This window comes from Eufriesea mexicana, unplaced genomic scaffold (genome assembly GCF_001483705.2).
Source record: "Eufriesea mexicana isolate 0111107269 unplaced genomic scaffold, ASM148370v2 scaffold2646, whole genome shotgun sequence".
Classification (NCBI taxonomy): domain Eukaryota; kingdom Metazoa; phylum Arthropoda; class Insecta; order Hymenoptera; family Apidae; genus Eufriesea; species Eufriesea mexicana.
The window spans coordinates 2,657,980-2,683,493 of NW_016910740.1; the positions used below are offsets into that span (position 1 = coordinate 2,657,980).

A 25,514-nucleotide genomic window follows, 5' to 3' on the forward strand; every position below is an offset into this window, starting at 1 on the left:
CCCCTTTTCCCCCCCCCCCCCCCCCACCCTTCGTAATTTCGGCGCAAGGGGTACGATTATCCTTGCACAATTTACGTGGTCGAATATCACAGTTCGGTTATATTTGAGAATCGTCGTGGCTGGCCTGCATTTTATGCAGTCTCTTTTGAAATTCCGATTCGAAAAGTTCACGTCAACGCGAACGATATTCGAGATATAAAACAGTGGAAAAAGGACGGGAAATTTTTACAACGACCTGGATACTGCTCGAATTCCAAAGAATATTTTGAGACGTCGGAAATGTTACGTATTTTCGCGTTCGAAATATTCCAAGTTAGTCTCGATTACATTTTACCAATGGAATTTCCATGCAAATGCAATTTCACGTGGATGGAAAAATGTTGAAACTATAAAATGATATTTCCTTTGTGTGAAATTCGATCTCGCGGAAAGGGTAAGCGTGTATATTAGATAAAATCTATAACACAACGAAGATGGAAAGATGAAGCATAGAAACTGGATAGTCAAAAATAGAATATTATAACACCGCGGTACTATAATTGTTCCAAACCCAAGATTTTCACGAGATTCGTAATTTATTTTCCAACTACTAATGTAAAAGTGAAATCTAAAAGTCACTGTTAAAATTTTCATCAAATTTTCGAGCAATACGATAATAATAACATTAATTATACAGAGTATTAATATTAATCGAAGTACGAATTATTACGAGCTGACTATAAGAATAAAAGATAAGATACTATTCTTAGGATATTTTCGAAAGAAGATTCTTAAAATAAATTAACTAAAAAGTCGATTTTTAATTATATCTACAATTATAAAAAGTTAATTACTATAAATTCAATATATTAGAAGATTAACACGTTCAAAATAATAAGTAGACTTTAAAAAGAATTTGTTCAAAAATTTATTTAAAATAAGAGATAAAAAATACATTAAAAATTCTTTTAACTTTCATATATTTATATCGATACATTTTTATTTGTTTATTTCTATTTTTAATAATAATTTTTATTTCTATTTTTTTTCTCTTTTTTGCGATTTTCTAAATTTGCGAATTATTCGATTCCCTTGTATCTTACTGCTCGAGACCATTAATAAACGTACACTTGAATGAACTTTTTTTGGATCGTTACGTGAAAGAAGCTATAAAAATAACCAAAGGGGTCAAAACTGTCCAGACAGGATTCCTAGTTTCACCCTTTTGTCTGCGAGACGGACGTGCATAGTTAATGATATAGCAACGTGTTTGCTGGCGAGTAACCAGCCAGAATTCGATCAATAAATAGTATAGAAATAATTTATATTCCCTCCGAAGGTTGGAATATCAATGACAATTTAGACTGAGAAAGCCAATTCCATTTTAAATCTAGAAAATTAAAATTATAATGCAAAATCTCGAACTCCGTGGCACTTTAATAATTAGCAAAGTCTATCTTCCATTTAGGTATCGTTCTATAAAATTTCGATATTCAATATTCAGTACCTATAAAATTAGATGAAACTTTAAGTACGTATAGTAAATATAGCAACGTTTAATTAAAAATTTGTATCAAATAAAATTATTTTTTCTTATTTTATTTGTTACATTTTTATTTATGTGGTTTTTTAATACATTTATTGTTTTAGAAGGATAAAAAGATTGGTGAAAAACTACTTAATTTCCCATGAATATCATAAGTGGCCAATAACTATATCGACCGTATCAATTACTAACCCCACAAGGGGTGTGCACGACCACTGGTTCACCAATTTGGCTTAAATTTTGCGTGTAATGAATTTAATACGGTCTCTTACAATAACTTACCAAACACCCAATCTGTTGCAAATTATCTACTTCCGATAATATATATATCATGAATAATACCACGTCTATAGCATTCGACAAATAGAATGCAATCTATAGTTTCAATTCCGTGCAAATGTTATATATAACACATTACACCAAGTGTTATATATTCCTAACAAAAATAAAACAATTTATTTTATCATACCCATTACCATAACAATACCTACCCTGGTACTAATAATAATAATTAACCGGACAATTAAAATTTGATAAAGTCACATTTTATAATATACAATGAGAGTGAAATCATTTGCATTGTTCCCAAATTTTTTAAAAATTACATATACTTGATGGAATAATTTCATTAAAAGATTTTCCAGATTTTTTAACACTTAAATAAATTTCTAGATATTAGGAAATTTATGCCCTCAAAAAGAAAGAAGAAACTCTTTAACATCGAATAAAATAATACCAAAATTAAACGACGATTAAAGGAAATAACAATTTTAATAGAGAGCATGGGACAATGTTACTTCATAGAGATAAAACGATTTCCATCGTCGACAATGAAGGCAGGAATACTCGAATTCGCCATCAATCTCTCGTTGCTTTGGACGGAGCAGCAACGGAAGAGCAGCAATCACGGGCACAGGAATTAAACAGATTTCCCAATCGTTCGTTCATCATCGTTGGCCAAGCGGCGAACAACGGGCTGTATGAAGGGAAAAATCAGGTTTATTCGGTATGACAATCGTGCCGCGATTTATCCAGCACATGTTCGCCGTTATCGTGGCCGTACAAAAGCAACGGTGCACGTTGCCGAACTACTGAACCCCTATTTTAAGCACCGCAGCTGTCACACGTAACAGCGGGAGAGGGGGTATGCATTTACGCAGAAGGGCGGGACTGCAGGGCGTGGATAATCTGCTTTTACTAACGGCATAAGTGAGGATATACCGGATCCGTTCGAGAGACGCACTTCTTCCCTAAAAATATGCACGCTATCCACAAGGGTTGAAGTTTACACTGAGAGCGGACTCGATGCTTCGCTTTCCCCGTGCCGCTACTTCAACGCCATCTCGCGGGACGCGTCAATATCTCCGCGGATGCATTTGAAAGCGAGACATTAAAATTGGGGTAATGGGGTATTGCAAGTCGAGTACTATTGCCGATACGATTTCCGACGAGTGAGAGTAATATCCTTGCGTTTCAGCGAATTCCAAGTCTGGTAATAACCTAAATTTCGCCATTAGTCCATTCCAGGATTTGTTAATTCTTGAGCTTTTACAGTGACATATAGGTAGCAAAAATGGTTTCGTATAGTATCAAAGAGATTCTCGATAATAGAATATTTTTTAATGGATCATTTCCATTCGTTTTGCTTATACTTTTATTTAAAATATATTCGTCAAATACTATACGATGACATAAAAGGAATATCAAAACGAGGTTCAGTCATCAATTCCTCAACAGTGAATTTTATGATGGATTCTCAATTTTTTTCTGAGAGGGTCGAAGGTAATCAAAAAGAAACCAAAAAAAGAATAAAAAATAACCGAAAAGAAATCAAGAAAGAAAGAAAAAATTACACCTGGAACGGAAATTCCAGCATCGTGACTTCCGCCCATGGGATCAGCTTCGATCGAAAGGAAGAAGGAAGTGTGCGGCGCAGAGAGAAGGAAAGCACGAGGTTGACCACCTGCAGACTGCAACGCGAGGGAGAGAGAAAGAGCGGGAGAGCGGCTTGCAGCCCGGCGGGCGGCAGCTATAGCCGGCACTGCGTGTTGTAAGACGCAATGCGCAACATTTTGCGGAGGCCTCCGCCGCTTATCGGCCAGGATATCTCGCATGGAAGCAACCCGAATCGAAGTGAAATCCGCGCTGCCACTCAAACCGGACGAGCCATTCGTGCCATGATCGTTTTTCTTTTCTTTCGTTCCGGCCCGAAACCACGCTTTCTTTCCCTGGCGAAAGTTTGCGAACCTCGAGAGAAGTTTGCAACATCCCGTCATCGATTCTGGCTTCCTTTCCATCGGGGGTGGCTTTTTCCGAGGTGAGCAGAAGATAGTGATCGATAGGAGTGCTATGAAATCTTGGGGAACGTACTTCCTCATTTTTACTCCAAGATTCAGACATTTGTAAATGTAAGACCTACGAAGGTATATACATATAGCATTGAGTATACCTACCCTGGATATTCGCTAAACGTATAATCTATCTACCGTCCAATTTCGGTAGTTTCCTGACAACAAAATTCCAAATAAATATGAGACATAAATTATGAGATAATAAATATCAAGACCTTCTGTTAGGAATTCGAAATTTGGAACAATTTTCAAATATATCCAATTTGCAAGATTAATTAATAGTTTTACTCGGTAAAAATAGTCGTGAGACTCCAGAGTGCACAGAGTGCACAGACATTATTCTCGAAGAGCTGAGTGGAAATGAACGGAGTAGAAGAGGGTAGCTAGGTGCTAGGCTATTGACACGAGAGTCTAGAAATTTTGCATGGATGGAGAAAAATAATTTCATTCATGACGTTCTTTTCACCGAGGTACTACAATGCAGCACGGTGATAAACAACTCGCAGACTTTCCGAAGCAACCATAAAGCCAACCAACAGCAGTTCTCCACGCAAGCATATCATAAGTTGCCCGGTGTTCCCCGTTTTTACTGCTCGCGACGGGACGTGCCACAGCGATAAAGTTTCTCGGCAGATTTGGCAGAACAGAGTTCCAGTGATTTTCAATTCGAAGTACCCCATGTTCGTCTCGTAAAGCAAATCCTTCGTGCAGCAGCCCGCGTACACTCTTGTTCGCTGGTATTAGTGCACCTACTGCTCTCACACGTGGTGCTCGTCCCGGATTAAATCACGAACAACTGACCGATGTAACAATCCGAAACGTGGAGAAAAAATTTCTGAAAATTATCCTCAACAGTTACAGAGGAATAATTAAAAATAATCAATCCACGATCACTTGTTGGACCCCAAAATTATATGATCTGAGCTCCACTGAAGAAATATGGGATCAATTAAGTAGATTATGATTAATTATGAAGTATTCTTGGATATGATCACTTTTTTATGAGAAATTGATCTTTCACTTCGCATTCGACACTCTAGCCTAACTAGTTCATAGTTGAACCAAGGAAGAACCTATTCCGAGACGTCATCAGATATTTTCAGACTTTAAGATCCTATCTCCAAATTGTCCTAACTAATAACTCGTCTATCTTAATACGATTCTGTCAAATTAATTTACAAAATGCTATATTTGCTACGATACATCAAGATTAAAAGGAATCGAACGAGACGTTATATCCACTCCCAGTCGACCCAGGACCATAAAGGCTTCAGATAGCATACCTCTGTAGCGACCATCTTTCTCACCCTCGCCAATAGATGTCTTCCAATTTCAAGGAGGTTCGAGGACTTTCTCGCAAGTCCTCCCAAACCAGACCCTTCATCCCTGTCTAAGGCAGGGCCTGCTAGGGTAGCCTTACCGATGAGTGCACTAGCAGGCCCGGGACGAAACGCATCCCTTTCTTTTCCTTTCATCCCTTCTAGCACCACCGCCGCAACGAGGATACCTGCGATCAGCACGACTTCAACAACGTGGAGAAGAAGCCCCTACACCTCGTATACCTCGTGTATGATATATCTAATTTACGAAAAGACGAAAACGTAAGATCAAAGAGTTTTCCACAGTTCAGTTTCCAAAAAGGCTGATTCCAGTTAGCCAGGGTCTCGAAGCTCGCGAGAGGTCGAGCAATCCAGCACACCTCTTCAAACATTAATTTCTTAACGATCTTTCGACTCTTTGCCTAGTGCTTTCATGAGTGTCCAGATGCTTACGAATTGGGGTGTATATGTCCACGTTTGCAACGTCTTTCCGAGAGCAAACGAATGGTCTGTGAGAGGACTCCATAAATCGGATGGAGGGTAGGCAGACGTGCGGCAGACTGCGGAAAAATCGCGTCAAAAAATTGGCAAAGCGGCGATTTCTCGCCGAAAGCAATCGCCCAACTATCGCGCATTCGTTTCTGTTTTTTCTCACCGTTTCTCCTCGTCGAATCGATATCGTGCCATCCGCGTGCATAGGAAACGTTCCCCTAGCCTGTCGCAAAAACACCCGCGATCGTTAGTCATCAAAGTTAAATTCGATTTCGCGACTTCGTCCCGATTTGGTGGAGAGGCAAGACTGGCGAAATTAGGGTAAATAAGTTAGGGGAAACGGGAGATGGAGACGACACTTCTGACGGGAAGTTTGTGGACCTCGATGGTCCTTTCTTGGTATGGTAATTTGGATTATTTTCGTGCAAATAGTTTTGGCTTAATAAGCAGATATTGATCGATGCTGAGTTTCGCGAAAATCTATAAATGGAGATATGGAGAAAAATTTTTGTTTTGAAAATAAGCAAAATTTCGGATTTTAATAACGAATATTAAAATTTATTATTTCCGCTATGTAATTCCGTATAATAATTTATTTATGTGTGATTATCCTAATTATATTCGTAATTACTTTGAGCTCTTGCGAAATTAATTTATTTCGCTTACAGAATACGAGGCAAAGGAAATTTATTAGAATTGGAATAAATTTAGAATGTTAAATTTATTGCAATGAAATTTATTAGAATTGGAATAAATTTAGAATGTTAAATAAAGGAAATTTATTGCGTAATAAATTGGAGGTAATATTGATTCAGGAAAAATAGCAAATAAACGAAGCGTAAGTTACACGATCATTGCAAGAACCTTTTATGACCATTTTCATTTGCTTCTACGTAGTAATAATTCGCATTAAGCCGGTGCTCATAAATATAGATCCACGTTATACTGGTACTCGCAAGAGCACGCAGGTGTGAACATAAAACAAGTACACTTTCGTTTTCACAATGGTTCAATGTACAATTGCTTGCAAGTAAAAAGAGCAATGTGCTTGGTACGAGTGGTACTTTGCCCTTTCGAGAAACAACTGGACCAAAGATCTGAATCATTCGAATTAGAATGACTCACAGATCTGATCGCACACTTCGGAATAATAACTAAAAATCCTTACGTACGTTACAATTTCTTCTTTAATTTGACAATGAAATATCCGATCCATTATTTTTGGTTAAACAAATTTTCCTTTAATCGCAATCCAGAAGATACACATATAATAAGCAGTATAATTCGGTATGCGTATAAAGAAAATTATATCAAGAAAAATAAGTCCTATAGCAAACAGTGTATAGTGCGTTCGAGGAAAGAAAGCACAGCGTGTTTACTTCCTCACGGCTGATCAACTTCACTGACATTCTCATCATCATAGTCACTGACAGCTGTCTGCAGCTATTGGCAGAAGATGGTGACGAAGATCATCGGTCACCATTTTGTGTGATCAAAGAAAAATCAGAATACAAGCACCTCTGACCAATGAGGAGCTACGAAGACTCGAAAGGCTATCTATGTACATTCATATACCATATAGTCATTCGTGCAACGTTAAAAGTGTTAATGCAAATAATAAGTTAGTCAGATCTTCCAAAAGATCTTTCCAACCTGTCCTTGGATCCATCAGATGGTCCATAACGTAACTATCAGTAAACGTCAAGCAGACGTACGATAATGTATTCAAACTCGTTCAAATGGATCGTTAAACGCTGCCAAACACGCGTTACCACAGCAGAACCAATGCACCTTTCGCAACAATCGCTGCTTCCCACCGAAACACGCGGTTCAAGGTTCGTTATGCCAGGGTTATTTAAATCACCGCCACTCTCACCGCATTGTTTACGCTCAATAGAGAACGCAGGACGTGCTTAACCTAACCCAATGCTGGCTTTTCTGCTCTCGAGGGATGAAGAGAGAGAGCAAGAACAGAGGAAGAGAGAACCCGGAGGGATCGTGGGGACATCGGAACAGGAACGAACGAAAGAACGAACGGTGCATCGACCCTCGAACACGTGGCACCGTCGTCGAATTCGAGCGTGTTTCTCCTGCAACCATATGCGCCTGGCTTCCTGGCTGCACTTCGTTTATAAGTGCACTCCATCGCCGGCTAAAGCCGCGACGGGTGGTTATTTCAAGGCGAACCCCTGACGAAAAAAAAGAGGAGAGAGGAGAGAAAAATGAGAGAATTCACTCCCTTCAGCCTTTGTCTAACGCCGTTCGCGCTGACTCAGCCAGCCACTAGGCTAGAGTCTGCCAATACCGGCACCGAGGAATCGCTGAATTTCTTTTCTCTTAACGGAGAAGCCGGTGCCGACTCCGAGTCCACGCTGTTTTCCATTACGAGTCTTCCATGCAGACCCCATCGTGGATTTAATGCCACCGTTTCATCGCGTTTTGCCGATTTTCACGGGCCAGCAGGTGAATTGTCCGACCCTCGGTTCATGGTCTGTTTAGTTGGCAAACGTTGGCAAAGGTTCGGCTCGTGTAGCTGGATGAAACTGCTGGGAAGGAGGCAAGAATAGGTGTTGGATCGGGAAGAATAGGCTGGATCAGCGTGATGAGGAAAGTCTTTGTCGTTGATCGCTTTAATTGCATCAATTTCACAAACTCAGTGAACCCGCGTGAGAAAATGAATTTTTGAGAATGGCAGATGTAGGGTGTATTTAGTATCCTGTGTATCCTGAATCGATTCGCGTGGTTTTATGTTAGAGGAGCATTTAGTTAGGAGATTGAAAGTTAATCAGCGCGAACGGATTTTAATTAGCAATTGCATTACCGATTACACGAATCTGATGAACCTGGCGAGTGTGCCTAACAGAAAGCAATTATATCGAGTGCACTGATTCGTGACTGTAGAATATGTTCTAGAGGCGTCTATTTTCCTCCAAAAGACCTTAGATTATAATCGTGATGTGAGCAATACGATAGGGTAGGTGATAAGCTTGCGAATCCTATTTATCTGATGGACCAGATCGAAGCTGTCTAGTAAGGAGTTTGGTCACGAAAGACCATCATCACCATCGACGTCATAAAGACTTATCGAGCCTCTCATGCGAATATTCTACCACACGTTGGATTTCAATTCTTCTGCCTGCATTTAATAGCGATAACTGCACAGTTCCTGGAAAAACAGCACCAAACTTTCGTCATTCGGTTCCAAACCAGTTTCCTCCAGTCCAGAGTGCCCCTAAAATTGGCCCAAGTTCCCGATTTAAATAAAGTCACGTAACACGTCAAAAACAGGGGATTCCCCAGGACATCAGCAGGCGTAGCACGTCGATAAAGAACTAACGTGTCGTGGATCGATTTTCGGGGAGCGTGTTCCAGGAAACTGACAGAGTGCCGTTCAATGACCACGCAGAAGTGGAATTGAAGACCTGCGGTTCACGAGGAATTAAGTATCTTCTTTGTCACGCAGTGGTGAAATTCTAGGTAAAATAGGTTTTAGCAATACTAAATTATAAAGATGAATCAGTCCAGATATATTCCTCCGGGAATTAATCGTTAATAGGGATTATAAATTCTGAGGACTGCCAACCGGTACTTATAGACAGAGAATTTCATCAATATTTCAGTACTCAATGTTTCCGTCGCTACAGAAATTTTGATAAAATCCTCGAGACTCATTGATTTATCCTGAAGTGTCGGATACTGCTTTAAATCATAGACGTGTGCGATAAATCTATCAAAATACTGTCAGATACCGACGCTGTCGTGGGGTACCTATATTAGGAACTAGGATATTAAAAGCTAGGAATAATGAACTTAGGAACCTGACCCATACCTAACAGAAACCAACCGAGACTATCTAAAAATTTCAAAGCACGGCTCCAGGGACCAACCAAACTTCCCAACACGTAGAGCAGCGATCCCTGACGTCGTAGGGTTCGCAAACAAGCAATCGATCGACCGATTAGAGGGCTCGCGACATTTACCCTCAGCTCGAGGACGTGAACGAGACCAGTGACAATAAGGCCACTACGTGGCATTTTATTTACGTTACGAGTCCCAACAGCCAGCGAATGGTCCAACGTCACCCAACACGGGACCATCGTAAAGTAGGATGCGTGGCCGTTTCCGTGGTCACGATTCCATTCGACTGCCGGCGCAGGCGGTGGCTTCTGAATTCCAGTCTCGACCGTGAACCTCGTTCATTTCGGTCGGCCGTGCTGGCGAATAGCCAAATATCTCTCTTTCCCCCCCGGCAACGTGTCTAAACGGCCTCCGCGAGACACAGCAGAGTCCGGCCTGTACCTTTGCCTCGAATGCAATCGCGTTCAAGTGCATTACACCGGAGGTCCAATGCCAATCCGGGCTGGTGCTGCGTCGCATTCTCAAACCAGTTTCTCAGTGGTCGATAGACGCGGGCCCCATACGCGTCAAAGAAAAGTGGCAATACACGCCATGGGTTACGTCACTTCAGCCATGACACCCAGATTTCCTCTATTTTTATGAGCAATCTGGTTGCAACGGCCAGAAACTGTGATTTCGCTAGGTCGATTAGGGTGGTACTGGGTCATCATTGGAAGGTCCAATTTCAGCTGGTCAGTTTTCAACCAGATTTTCTCTATTTTTATCAGCAGTCTAGTTGGAACAGCCAGAAACCGTGATTAGGGTGCGACTAGGTGATCTTGCAAGTTTCAGTTTTCAGCTGGTCAGTTTTCAACCAGATTTCCTCCATTTTTATCAGCAGTCTAGTTGGACCTGTCAGAAACTGTGATTTCGTTAGATCGATTATGGTACTATTAAATGATTTTGGAAGGTTCAGTTTTAAACCAGATTTTCTCTATTTCTATAGGTAGTCCGATTGAAATAGCCAATAACCAGGACTTCATAAGGTGGATTACGGTGGTACTGGGTCATCTTGGAAGGTCCAATTTCAGCTGGTCAGTTTTCAACCAGATTTTCTCTATTTTTATGAGCAATTTGGTTGAAACAGCCAGAAACCGTGATTAGAGTGCTACTAGGTCATCTTGCAAGTTCCAGTTTTCAGCTGGTCAGTTTTCAACCATATTTCCTCTATTTTTAGCAGTGTAGTTGACATGACAAAAACCGTGATTTTGGTAGGTCGATTAGGCTGCTACTGAGCCATCTTGCAAGTTCCAGTTTCCAACTGATCATTTTTGAGCCAGATTTTCTCCATTTTGATGAGCAATGATAAATTAAGCGAGTATATACAATTACATTAATCCTTAGTATAATTCCACGTTAATTTTGTCAAAAGCATATGCTCATTTTCAGTAATTGAAAGCAGGAAAATCTATAACCAGAGATTTTTACCTGTTTAGTAGTGTCAATTTCCTGTCTAATGATATTTTTTGTAAATTTGTGAAATTACACTAATATCGATTACTTTCCAACTTCGACACTGTGTTTTAAGATTGATCCATGATCCACGAGGCACATGCATTCGATATGACAAGTCAAGGAAGCTGAAGAAGAATTACTGCTATTATAACAAAAATTCTGTTCATCTCCACGCAAAGAAAGGATCTAAGACTGCTCCACGGTATTTCGTTCTAACATTTTTAATAGAAATTGCAGTCGGGAATCGTCGTTTGAATGTCCCAGATCGATTCATCCACGACCTCGCGGAGCCTAGTTCGTAACAGCGTCTTCGTGGTGATATTTGGGACGAATGGTTCATTTCTCGTATTGTCGTGGCCCTCGAGTGTGCCAAATACAGACGGTACAAAGGTAGAAAAATTGTATCTTCGTGCGACGATATTGTAGAGAGACACAAACGAAGAGTAATAAAGTTCCTCCCCAGCTCTTCTAAATCTAGGAGAAGCCGTGCAAGTACCGTTTATGTCCTCTCCTATTTTTTAAGGCAAAGTGATTTCCCGACACGTAATTAGACTCGTTACTTTTGCTCGGTACTGCGAGAAAATATACGGAAATGCTAGAAGCCTACTAGAAATAACAAAAAAGTTATTTCATTGTATATAATTATTATTTTATAATTATTTCATCATTCAATTTCATTGAATAAATCAATAATTTATTCAACGAATCAATTATTTCATCAATCATTTATTATATCATTCTAAAAGTTATGTTATATGTTATTTCATTGAACAAAGTATTTCTGTGTTCTTAAAAAAGTTGATTAATTTCATTTGGTATTTAAATTTATATTTAAACAATTTTTCTTTTTATTTCCTATTACGTTTAACCCTTTGCACTCGACGATTTTTTGGCTAAAGAAGGGTACAAGTTGAAAAATTTTCTGCTGTAAGGCTGATGATATTTTTTGAGCACTAAATAAGAAATCGTATAATAATTAACACGTAGAATTATTTCATTTTTATATCTCGTACACTGTTACATTACTTTAAATTTAATATATTAATTAGTATCGAGCTTCGAAATTTTATCAAATGACAACTGAAGGCCTCTCGAGTGCAAAGGGTTAATAATAAACTCTTTACTATTGGTAAAACTGATATTGGACTTTAATTATTATATTTATTATTACAGGTGAGATCCATTTATTTTGTGTTTCCTTGTTTAAATGATCCCCTGTTCTCGTTTATAATTTCCCTGACACAAGCTTCGTATATTGTACTTTCCCTCGCAAAATATACTCTATTCGTACTAATTACTATGCAATTTGTATAAGTATCTACAGTCACTGATTCAGCAATTTGTACCGATGCACATGTGGTACAAAGCGAAAGATAGGGACAATGTATTATATTTATTACTTATTACAGGTGAGATTCATTTATTTTGTTTTCCCTTGTTTAACCCCTTGACTACGGCAGACTTTGATACGCAGCGGCCGTATCATACGATAGGAATTGAGATGCGATGTGCGCCATCTTTGCGAAAATGAGCGCCCTCCGTGTCAGAAAGCCAAACTACGCCGAGCGCCCATAGGCGACCTTCGCGTTACAAATGCAAAATTTCTAAGCGTTTATAGGCGTCCTCTGTGTCACAAACGCAAAATTTCTAAGCGCCTATAGGCGCCCACAGTAACCGAGGGGTTAAATGATCTCTTGTTCTCGTTTATAATTTCCTTATTGTACTTTCCCTCGCAAAATATACTCTATTCGTACTAATTACTACGCAATTTCTGTAAGTATCTGTAGCCACTGATTCAGCAATTTGTACCGATGCACACGTGGTACAAAGCGGAAGGTAGGGACAATGCATAGCAGTCACTTTCACGAATGTGTAAACCAAGAGAAAGAATGCGGTTTCTAAGCTGCGATGCGATTAAAACGATCCCGTTGAACCGGCACGAGAGATTCTTTCGGGCGTTATCGCGGCCGAAAATCGCTAGACGCGCTTAAGGTAATTACAGCCTATTCGTGCACGCTGATTATTCCCGCGTGCATACACACTCGTTGCACCGGCGATTCGTCAAAGAACGAGCCGTGCAACCCCGTTATGCACTTGCTCGCGTGCGTATTCCGTTAAAACCGTCTTCGTCTACGAGCAACGTTCTTTGATCCGAGAGATTTAATATGCGGTAATAACAGTGAGAAAGGATTATATATCGTGTTTCACGGCAGGTACCAACGAGAATATAAATAACCCCGCGACTTGTCGCGTGTAGGTTAAAAATCAATTCTGATTGTGGCATTGTGCACACGTTGCAGTTGATACGAGTGTATGCGAAAAACAAACGATTTCAATCATTTTATTTCGGAAATATTAGATTGGATGAGGGTGTTCGATGAGGATAAATTTAACTGCGCGATGTTTAATTTATGTTCATCGCGAACAAATTATCTTTCACTCGAAAGCAATTAACTGAGAAACAAATTATTCGTGTATTCGATTAAATCCACCTATTTTGTAATTTATATTATGTAAATTATATTCGGTAATTATTTAAATAATCCTTTTCCTAATTTATTTTCTAATTCGCTTGAAATTTGGGTAACGAATTGTATACGTAATTACGTATATATTAATTTCATCCCAGTAATGACTTATTGATCGCCGAGTATGGATCTATGGAAATTTGCACGTTATTTAAATTATCGCGGTAAGAAAATCGTAATTAATTGTGTACTGCGGGAAAAATTGAATAAAAGACAAATAAATAAAAATAATCGGATAATAAGTACAATATTTTTTTTATAATATTTATAACAGATAAGCTTTATAATTGCATTAATTTTTCAATTTATTGCGAGCACGTAATATTTATTATTTTGTTATTATCGATAATTTTGATAATAAATCAATTTTACGTAATACCTATTTAATATTCGGATATTAACTATCATTATTTAAGGCTCGTTAACGATTAACCGATTAGCCTCGTTGATGGTCGCAGTGTCGTGGAAAAATATATCAATTTCCTGCTCATCTTGCACGCTATGATTTCAACGTCACGAGACGACGAATGCTGGAATCACGGGTCTTGGCGTGCACAATGCGTACAGGCCACAATGTACACACGGTCGTTGTTCAAGAGTCGAAGAGTAACTCGTTCACCGGAGCAAAACCTTGAATTAGCGCGGAAGAAAATCACCGACCATTCAGTGTGCACATTCTCACAACTCGTGCATTCCCACGACTGGATCTTCCACCCTTTTTTCCACTGCATTTTCTAGAAGCCAAGTTCTCCTCGCACGGTAGGAATTTATGGAAAAAGTTTGGGTAAAATGGTTTTCAGTAATTCGTACGAGTCCCTTGATCGATGCAGGTATTCCGAGGAATAAGGTCAGAAATTGGGGTAAGTAGGAGAAGGAAAATATGACTCCGTTACCATTGCATATCAATGTGCATTTGTGTGGATTCGAAATACAATGCGACCCTTTCTTTAACCCAAATCCTATGCGCTAAATATTATCGCGGTGTCTAGCAGAAGAATTATTCCGTAATGCTTCCTTCTTCAAAAAATAATCGAATTTTTATCTTGCAAGCAACGGAGAGTAGTTAAAAAACATAGGGAATCGAAGAATTTAAATATGGAATTATTTATAAAAATTATCAGACGTTGAATTATTTACAAAAATTATCAAATGTTGAGTTATTCATAAAAATTCGAAAATTTGAGAAGTTAGGAATCTGAAAATTCGGATATTTAAAGATTCGAAAATTCAGAAGTACTTTCAAAAATTTGGAGGCACTTTCAAAAATTCGGAAGCATTTTTAAAAATTTGGAAATACTTTTAAAAATTTTTTAAAATTTGAAAAAATTTGGAAGTACTTCTAAAAATTCGGAAACCCAAAGATTTAAAAATTTGGACAATCAAGAATACGAAACTTCGAGAATTATAAAAATTAAAAATTCGGAAATTTGGAATATTACAAATTAGAGAAATCAAAAATTCGAAATTTACAGAATTGCAGTATTCAAAAATTAAAAAATTGGAATATCGGGCTGCTTACAAATTTAGCAACTACTCCGCGTACACGAGCAAACAGAACATCGTCTTTTGTACCGCAGACGCGGTAAATAACCAAACAACTTTCTGTCCCAGAAGAATAGCCAGACTCGAAGTCTATCCCCAAGGGAGTTAACCGTGCGAATTTCATTATGCACGTGCGAACGCGTGAGGAACGGGCGTCTAGATGCAGCGTAAAACAGAGTGTGCTTAAAGTTCATTGAACAATCGGCTGGAACGAGGCAGCTGTCGGTTCGCGATATGTAAATGGGACGTAAATTTGTAAGCATCGCGTGCCCGGCCTAGAGAAGGAAGCCCTTTGCAGGGAAATCCTACAGGAGAAGGGAGAAAACGCCGTGCACGCTATCATTTTTGCGCCACCAGTCTCTTCCTTGTCTCTTTTTTTCCGTCGATCGAACGATAGTTTAATCACGTTTCAGACCTGTTTTTTTCCCTTCCAAAGAAGACTCAACGGAGGTTCAGCCGGCTATCTTTCGTGAGTCTAGAGGTAAAGACCGATAATTGGGTTGCTGGTCGCGATAGAGGACGAGAATAATAGAATTGGAAATCGCTTTACCATGGGATGCAATTTTTCCCAGCTTTGCTTCTCAGAAACGCGTATCTTTCTTCTATAAAAGGTATAAAAGATTAATTTATACTTCTTAAAACTTTTTTAGTTTATGCTACCCCCAGAGAGCCTCCTCTCAACCCTTATGATACCTTGTAGTAAGTTTTGTGGACACCACTCGAAAATATCTTGAAAAATATACTAATTTTATGGCATTCATTGAAATTAACATATTTTTCTTAAAAATGAAGGTATTTTCACGTCTTTTGTTTTATCTCATCGCGAGATGTATGTAGCTTTACGTGAAACTAAGAGTTATTCTCCATTAGTAAAATATCAGGAGAATAAATTATATTAAAAATGGAAAACCAATCAAGATGAAGGTATCAAAAGGATCAAGGCTCTGGCTAATTTTATGGTAAAGAAATTTCATATTTGATTACGAAATTGATCGTTTCATTCCCAGGGGGTGTCAGACACAATGGCAGAACACAAGTTTCATCTGATTATCTACGTGAGAATAAATGGTGTTGTAATAAGATGGAAATTCGATGTTTAACAATGAGATGGGAAATAGGTATTTATAATACAACTATTATCGATACGTTTATAACGTATGGTGATTCGATACTTCTAAATTAAAACTATATTCCAATCAAATTTATCTTATGAATTAAATTTAAATTTGGCATGATCGAAAGGATTCGAAATTCCCTTATTTGAAGTGCAATTTACATCGAGCAAAGACGTATTTTTAATTTCAAATATCGTTCTCTTTACGAAATGATCAAATTCTAAACTCCCAAGTGTAAATAAAAATGACAATTTTTCAAAGAAACCATCAGAAAAATTTTCCAATTTGCTATAATTTATTTTAACTGTACAGCAAGCGTATACTCTGTTGTGCACTTGTTAATGCTTGGAAATAATTAAATAAGCAGGTACAAGCTTAGAAGATGGAAGAAGGCACTCAAGGGGTCAAGATTAATCAAAAGGAAGTTACTGTCGACGATTAACACGGTTTACACGTTTAAGAGTGCCGATTGTATTCGGCTTGGGCACTAAAATCAAAGTTCCGCGTTGCATAAGGTCGATCGATACGATTAACTCGAGTATCTATATAACGGTTATTGCACTTTGTTGAATTGGAATTAGTTCATCGCTCTCGTAGTCTTAACCGACCGTTTTACAGGCTCGCGTACGGAACAAGCAGCTTGGGTAAAAGTGAAATAAAAGCCTGGAAAGCGATCGAGTGTAGAAACAAACGGCTGCTACGCGATATCTTTGCAAATTGATCTGAGAGATTGGGAAGAATGTTCCATTCCCAAGATAGAAATGGAGCGAAGTCGAGAGTCGAATATGTAATGCAAGTAAAATGGCTGCCAAAGGTTTCTGGTTAAAGCGTAATCCTGTGGTGAAACGAAAAAGTGGATGAAGCCAATGATAGGTTAAAATTAGACGAGACTACGAAAATAATCGAAGAACTTGGAGGGTCTAGTGAACCCTAGAAATTCTAGGGAATTTCACGTTACTCGAAGCTCCGCTAGAGTTCTAAAACTGTCATTTTCATCGCACAGGATTTGTTCGATTTTATGCATGGTTTGAATAGCCGTTACTGTTTCCTGTTCTTGATATATTTATCCTTAAGAAGGTTAAGTCTACTTAACGCTTATTTATAGTATACACTTGCTCGGTCAATAGGGACTCATATCGTTGAGATAGGATTCGTGTAACTAGAAGCACGGCGTATAAGCATAGCAACAGTTCCAGGTTATAGAATGTCATCTAGTTAACACTAGAATTAGCAAACAGGTTGCAAATTTGTATTTTTAATTGTCGAAAATGTGCAGTTGATTTTAGCAAAATTAACGTTATCTTATACGAAGATGAAAATTCATTATCATTGTCCAATAATTTTGTTCTTTAACAGAATGAAACCATAACGAGACCAACTATACATTGGGCTAAGTATAAGCAATCTAAAAGATTCGATCGATATAATTGCATATTTAAGACGAGGGGTGCTTAGACTTTTCAAGTTTTTACGTGCAGATAAAAGCAATTACAGGTTACTGTTATAAAAATTAAACCATCCACGTTGACGGTTGCCGTGAAACTGTGTACTATTGCTGGGTCCTATGGGTGGCGTTTAAACCATCAGTACCCTTATTCCAGCACGATACCGCAATTACTGTCCACCAATTATTTATTCCCGTTGGTGCCACGCCATGGGAATTTCTGACGAAGGACGCACGTAAAGTTAAGTGGCGGGAGATTACACTTTGAATCGAGCTATCCCATTTCGTAGCCTTGAGCAGATCCTGTCTTACCACGTCACGGTGACAGAGGTTCGAGTAAACGCCACTGTGAAAGGCAAAAATTGCTCGAACGAAATTGAAAATGCCGTGACTGTAAACTCTTTCCATGTCCCACTATTTTATTTGTTAAAATTCAATTGAACGTCCTTTAAGACTCATTATCGCCACAATTTCTTTACGTACGATTAACTTGACATATCACCATACACTTTATTTCATTTCGTCTACCCACAGGTGAATTCAGAAACATTTTTAGTAAAGGTATGTGTAGGCATACACGAAATAATTTCAGTAGATATGTCTAGAAATACGATACTTGCGATACATTCATTGTAGATATGAGCCGTGGTGGCGCTAGTGAGTTAAGTGGAAAACCGTCTCAGGGCTATCATACGAAACAAAAGATGAATCAACATTATATTGAAACTTCTTATTTTTTAATTAATTCCCAAACGTTTGTAATAAATATATTGTAAATACTATGCATATCATTGAATTATTTTCTAATTTTACTGATAAAATTTTTTACTAACTTTCACCCGCACTAAAGAGGTCACGTTAACTGCCGAGTCTTGTAATCGATGTTCTGAATTCGTGTTCTGGGATTCCCTCTGGTTCCCATAAATCCAACGAACTTTTTCCCATCATGATCCAACTTTGTAACATAACGCCAAACCACGCGATGTACAATCGATCGAAGAGCAGTCTCGACATCCAAATGTAATAATTTTCAAATATGGAACGTTCTCTTTATACACCAGAGGCAACTGTCCAACTGGAGTTGGGTAACAATTTCCATGATCCAAGTACCATTGTAAAATTATGTATTCCTTTCTTCCTCTTTTTAATGACCTTTTCGTTGTTTATGCAACACCAGACGCGGTCAGTGGTAGCTTCCCTTATTCATTAGATTAATTTCACTCTGTACGGTTAATGGAAGAAGAACGGCAGGTTCGTATGGTACGAGAATGGCAACCGAGTCCAATTTGGCACACGGCTCACTGCGTACTTCGTGGCTCGTCTAGAGTGTCCTCACGGGCACCAGGACACTGGACGAGTTTCCGTGTGACCGACTCGTTAAATTAAGTTCGGCCAGGCCAGGGCCGTACTTTGTACGGTACGAACAACCTTTAGACGTTCATGAGCCACTCTACGTTCCTGTAGCTATCAAATTAAACAAGTGACTATGTTTTAACCCTCCGCGGACGATGAACCCATATACTTGGTCGGTGTGTACAGGTTATCATAGCCGATGAACCCGTAAACGCGTTTGAACGAAAACAATCAACGTGGCCCCATGCACTTGTACAGAGCAAGAGAACGACTGAATATTTCCGGAAATAATATAAGAAAATATCATTACGAGTTCAGGTTGCCTCATCATTTATGTTCGTTACGCTGAGTCTCGATTAACCGGCTTAACCGGGACCCAGACAAATCAGGTAAATCGAGATCTCGGAAGAAAAAAACTAAAAATGCAGTTTATACATACTACGGATTCCCAGCCGTCATGGCCGCTAAGAGGTTATAAAGTGTTTTTCCAGACAACGCCATTAATTTTAATTGCAATTACTTTTATATAGATATTTATAAAGATTATCTTTTTATATAAATGTGAGACGTAGAAATATGTATAGAAAAAGAATTAAGAAAGATCGCGTTTGATAGCAAATGCGTTTCTTATATTCTTTCTTATTTTGATTTTATTCCACTATTTTTAATTAAATAGGAACAGATGGTATATAAAAAAAAATATACATACTTGTCAATGAAGAATAGAAGGAAGATGCGTCTTCGTTTGAAACTCGTTAGTGCACTCATCAATAAAACTTTCAATAAGACTCAAATTATGTACTCCGAGACAATAAAAGTCAGGTTAGAGAGCAAATTTCTACGATCGAGATACGATTGCTAAACAAGGACTTGTGAGAATTCTATTGGCGTGGATCCCTCTAGCGACAAATGCACGAAGGATGCCACGATGTATTTAACGAAGTTACACAACTATATAACGTATATACACCATCGTAGCCGTGAAAAAAGTACATCTACTAAAGAAAACCAAACGCCTTGTAGCATCATTATGAACCTTTCCTATATCGTTTCTAAACTGCGACGTAGAAACGTTTCAACATCTTCGTGGAATTATTTACACTAAAAGAAGTATTTACGCGGAGGTACGCAGCAGACACATAGGGGAGATTCCAGAGCGACAAGACGCTAGGCTAGGTTAGGTTAGGTTATGTCTCCGCGTACAGAGACTCCAGACCGTCGTGATAGCAGTTTCTCAGCCAGTCCCTTTCCTATCCCCTCTCCACGATCCTTCCACAGCCATCCTGGCTGGCTCTCCTTTTATTCTTCTTCTTTCCTGGCTTCTTCGACCTCTCTTTCCACGTTTTACCTTCGCGAACTTGGCTCGCAGCTTCGTTTCGATCTCTTTCCTCTCCCCACCGTACCCCTTCCCTTTTTCTAGCCGTCGTTCGTTTCTCGGACTCGTCGATGGGGCCACGTTATACACACGAGCGCGTATTCTACAAATTGCTCGGTCAAGAACGCCGAGGCGACCATACCACGAGAGTTCCTTCGCGAGTACGCTTTCGCGAGACGATTCCTTCACTCGACGGGACAGGAAATACCCATCCCACCTGTATGACTAAGAAAAGGAAAGGTGTTCATTAAGGGTTCCGGGAAGACCTTAATCGCGTACCCCTCGTTTAACCTCGTTTCGACGAATTTCATCTTATGGCTTCAAAGTAAAGAAACAGGTATTCAGGTGAGCAGGAAACGAAATTTTGATGGACATTTGTATCACGTGATGAGTATATCGATATATGTATGAATATGGTTACATCGAAACACTCGAAATGGTTATATCAATATACGTGAACATGGTTATATCGATACACTCGAAATGGTTATATCGATATACGTGAATTGGTTATATCGATTTCTATCTCATTCTTTCGATTTACGAAGAATTATTTTTTTATACAAATATATATATATAGTTACGAGAAAATGTTAAATAAAATAGTATTGTTAGCATAACACAGGATAAGATAAAAACTTCCAGTTATGGAAAGTTTCCGAGAGGGAATCTGCATAGCTCGTAAATTGGCCGCAGTTACGCTTAACTGAATGGCTCTATGGGTCATTTGTCGAGGGCGTTTACGAAGATAATTTGTACCTGGATTTCTTAACAGGACCTCGAACACGAGTAACAAAGTGTTTCGCAATTGTTACGACGTTACCTGTATCTTGCAGCTGCAACATTTGACGCATCGAGGATATAAAGGGGACACTCTCAGCCAAACGTTGAAAAATGTCCCGCCGGGAATACAACGAATTAACGATTTACATCTAAAAGACGAAGGAAAATGAAGTTCCTGGAACTTTTAAAATATAAATTCAAGACGCAGTCTGTGTTACTTGAAGTCTTTGAAAGAAGCTTGGAAAAGTTAATAAGTCCAGATCATTCCTAAGATCGTTAAAAACATAATATATTACTCTCTGAATGTTAAAGACGCTTCATTGAGAATATCTAACCTAAAAATATATTACCTTTAATATTAGATCCCTAATATCAGGATATATCAGGTTATATATTTTATTTTATTCAATTATATGTAATGTAATTATTCTGAATTTTTGTAGTGTATAAATATTTAATTTGAATTTACTTCATCATAATAGCGTAGAGATAGAATCAGGGTTAATTATTTAACGTAAGACAAAATTTGTGCCAATGTAACTTATCCTACTACTATATCAGAATGTGCTATAAGAAGCCTAAAAGTATGGATTTCAAGAGCATTCTAATGGTACATTCTAATTTCAAGGTACATCTGATGTCAATCAACCTAACATCACCATACTACTCCAGTTATTACTACCTATGTATACCAACATGTTAAAAGGTAATCTTTAAATAAATAACATCCCCATATTTTATATAAATAAACTAAAAGTACGTCTCAAGTAATTACACCAAATATCAGAATATCTATCCTAAAAGCATTCCAGCATCTCATCCAAACACTTGAACTTTCAAGGTACCTCCTTCAGAAATCTAATCCAAGAACACTTGAACGTCAGAGACGCTTGATTTAAAGATACTAGAACATTGAAGATACTTGATCCAAAAATCCGTCAGCTACTTTTACCTCCTAGCCTGCAGCTCGCGTTATAACGAACAAGAAAGGCAAGTAGCGGACAAGAAATAGCGCGATGCAGAAGTTCTTGCCAAAAGGAAGGAAAAAAGCTGCCACGCCGGTGCACACTTCATCACTTGGTTCACGGCAGGTATATTGCGAAGTTGAAAGCGGGCACCGGAAGCGCGGTATCGCGGTAAAAGTGGCCACGCTACGGCGTACACTGTGCGGTAACAGCAGCGCACAACTACGGACTACTGTTACACAATCAATTGTACTCGCATGGCCAAGTTTACGAAAACAGTTCCAACAGTTGCAGCTTCGTTTCGTTTTGTTCTGTTTCGTTCCACGTGTGCCGATGACACAAAAACGAATAACGAACTAGAACCACTATCTGCTTCAAAAATCCCCATTTTGTATTTAAAATACACGTGGAGATTGCTAACATTTATAAATGGCTATTCACTGACTCACCATCAGTCAGTGGTGATTTAATCAAATATGCGACTATTGTGTAAACGCAACGCAGTAGTCATAAGGACCTTCGTCGGTATCTATCGTTCGAGCCATTGTCGCTGCCACCGATAGGTTGATCCCCACCATGGCCACAGTTCCCACCAATAATATCAACCCAGCTCACGCCGTTCCGATATAAATACATTGCAATGTTAACAAGTTGAATTAGAAATGAAAGAAATCGCAACGTAAAAGGATCTCGTAAGAGTTCACTCTTGAATAAAAGATTAAACAAAAAATAAATAAATAGCAGGTTCCTACCGCTTCCATTTTTTGTTTACGACATTCCGAGTTTATGATTTACTTTCTAATCCAACTTTACGCACTATACACACTTTATGTATACTACGCAAGTCTAATGAGTCGAAAGGAACACGTTTCTGATTGGCCATAATCTAGTAAGTCCACCTTTTCTTATACGATCGTATAGATAAGCCGCCCGAATTTTTATTACCGACTGAAACTGTCACGTCTACAAACAGCATACTCTATGGTGCGACGAAGGTCAAATATAGCGATAGAACATTAATATAGGCGTAATATAAAATAAAGTAGCGCAAATATAATTTATGCTACTATTATTTCAGAGTATTCTACCTTGTGGTAACCGCCAGTTGACTAGACTCGAATGTTCATACTCCTGGGTCTAATGGTTCTCGGAATTAACTCGGTAATCGAAGTATTCTTCAATGCCCAGGTATTCTCGTCGAACGTATGGCTCGTTATCTATGGCAGCATAATAAGTAGGTGAAACTGTTACTCTTTTAATGTCCTTTCGTAGTCGTGCTCAAGTAACCGAGAATTTCCGTTACTGATAGAGACCTTGAGCGTATGTGTACGCACTGGCAACGAGTACTACTCCATTCACTGCTTATTTTCACTTTTCACGAGTCACACTGCTTATGGTCAAAGTGGCGGAACACAAAGGCACGAGAAAAGTGTCTAATGTAAACCTTATGGTCCTTTAATGGGAATTCGAGGGCTCTGCTGGAATAGGGGTGGTCGTGTTAGTTGGCGAACAACGGGCTAACGGAAGAGCTTGGTCAAAATATTATGATCTATTAAATTAATTTAGGTAAGCTATCCAAGCTAAACCTTATTTTTCGTAACATCTTTTTTACTTATACCGAACCACAAGAGACGATTTACCCTCGTCACTAATGTAATTAAAATTATATTTAACGTGTCTTAACGTGAAATATCAAGAAATCCTAGTGATGTGTCTAAAGGTTTATGAATTATTTAATTTCTTGTTCTACCTTTACAGGTTTATGAATTATTTAATTCCTCGTTCTGGTCTTCTATATATTACATATTTGATTAATTTCCTTACAAAATATATTGAATAAATTAATTTATAATATATTGTATAATTAATTAATTTCTTTATGAAACATGTCCAATGGCAAAACTATTTATGTTCGAATTTAACCGGGAAAAATTCTATGCAAATGAAAAGAATATTATTCAAAAGCATTAGGAGTGTAATGAAAAATAGCGATAGCAAAAGAGACAGAAACTTTGGCGAATATCCCAGTTGTATTCTATCGTCTTACGCGTAACAGCAGAGCTGCGCTAATTCTCATAAATGCGCGTACGTATGAGCGTAAGTTAAGTGCACTTTCGTCTTCACAATAGCTTGCTCCGTAATTCATTACAAATAAAAAGAGCAAGGTACTCCGCGCAAGTGGCACTCGGTCCTTTGAAAAACAGCCACGGCACAGAATCGGATTACTTCGACTACAGTGACTCGCAAGTTTGTTCATATACTTCAGGATATTAACTAAAAGTCGTTACTTCCGCTTTTCTCTTTTCGAACGAGCTCGAAGAAAATTATATCGCCTCTCCTGAGCTTCGAATACACCACCACGTTAACTAAAAGCTTAATTTCAAAGAGATAAAAAATTTCGAAATTTATTTTTCTTTTTAACATAATACGTGGAAAAGAGTCCTTAGCAGGGTCTTTTTCTGAGATCTCTATTTGAGTCTGAGGTTTCCAGTTTTAGCTTTTCATTAGGTCACTCTATTTGATTCTGTTTGTACTTAATGTTTAATTAATAACTCACTAGTAGTCTCTGTAGAATATAGGTAATCTAGGATCATCTCGGATAATCCCAGAATACATTACTGAAAATAATACCACGTGCAATTATAATTCTCTGTTCCACGTCACGTGTTCTCCATAACGCAAATATTTACCTTTGTCTATTGCCAATTTAAATAATTTTTTAATCCTACGAAGATATCTTTTTAAAGTTAGAATATTCAACACAATTAGTCTAATTCATCAAATATATTTAAGTACATTTATCTAGTTGAACACTTTCTCAAATTACAATTTTTTATTTTGATTTCTATTTATTTACTTTCTATTTCCTCAGTTCTTTTTCCATATCAGTGCACAACTCTATTACATCAAATTGCTCCAAAATTTCACATCTGACACGCCTCTTACTTAACCTGTTAACTGGAACACATCTCAACAAGAAAAATATTTAGTCACGAGCTTAAACGTTAGTAATTGCAAATCAATTTGATCAGGTAGTTTAGAAACCTGTGCAGTTACCGTGGTGTTGAAATGACAACGTGATTTAGTATCATTTCAACAATCGTTGAAAGGAGACATGTCTTTGAGCCTAACTTAAGTATACTTAAGGACCTATTTCACGAAATTATTTCAGAAAAACTACTCGATGGATCGATACGATTTTTGTTTTATTATAAACATACTAAATTATTCTCTAAATAACAAAATTTTTAGGTAAATACAATTGTTTATACGTTTTATAAAATTATTCTTGAACATGACCATTATGTGAACACTGGCAGCTACACTGTCTTCATGAATTTGGTTCGTATAGTAATGTTATCTGGTTAAA

General features: G+C 38.2%; 1 protein-coding gene and 1 long non-coding RNA gene across 2 annotated transcripts in view; one reads left to right on the forward strand and one right to left on the reverse strand.

Moving 5' to 3' along the window:
* Nucleotides 1-25,514, reverse strand: part of sdk (sidekick cell adhesion molecule) — a 70,400-nt gene that overhangs the window by 22,353 nt on the left and 22,533 nt on the right. The gene's annotated exons all lie outside the window — the stretch shown is intronic.
* Nucleotides 22,838-23,761, forward strand: LOC108550351 (uncharacterized). Its single transcript, XR_001890413.1, has 3 exons — nt 22,838-23,033; nt 23,223-23,378; nt 23,454-23,761. It is a non-coding gene; the product is annotated as an uncharacterized LOC108550351 (long non-coding RNA).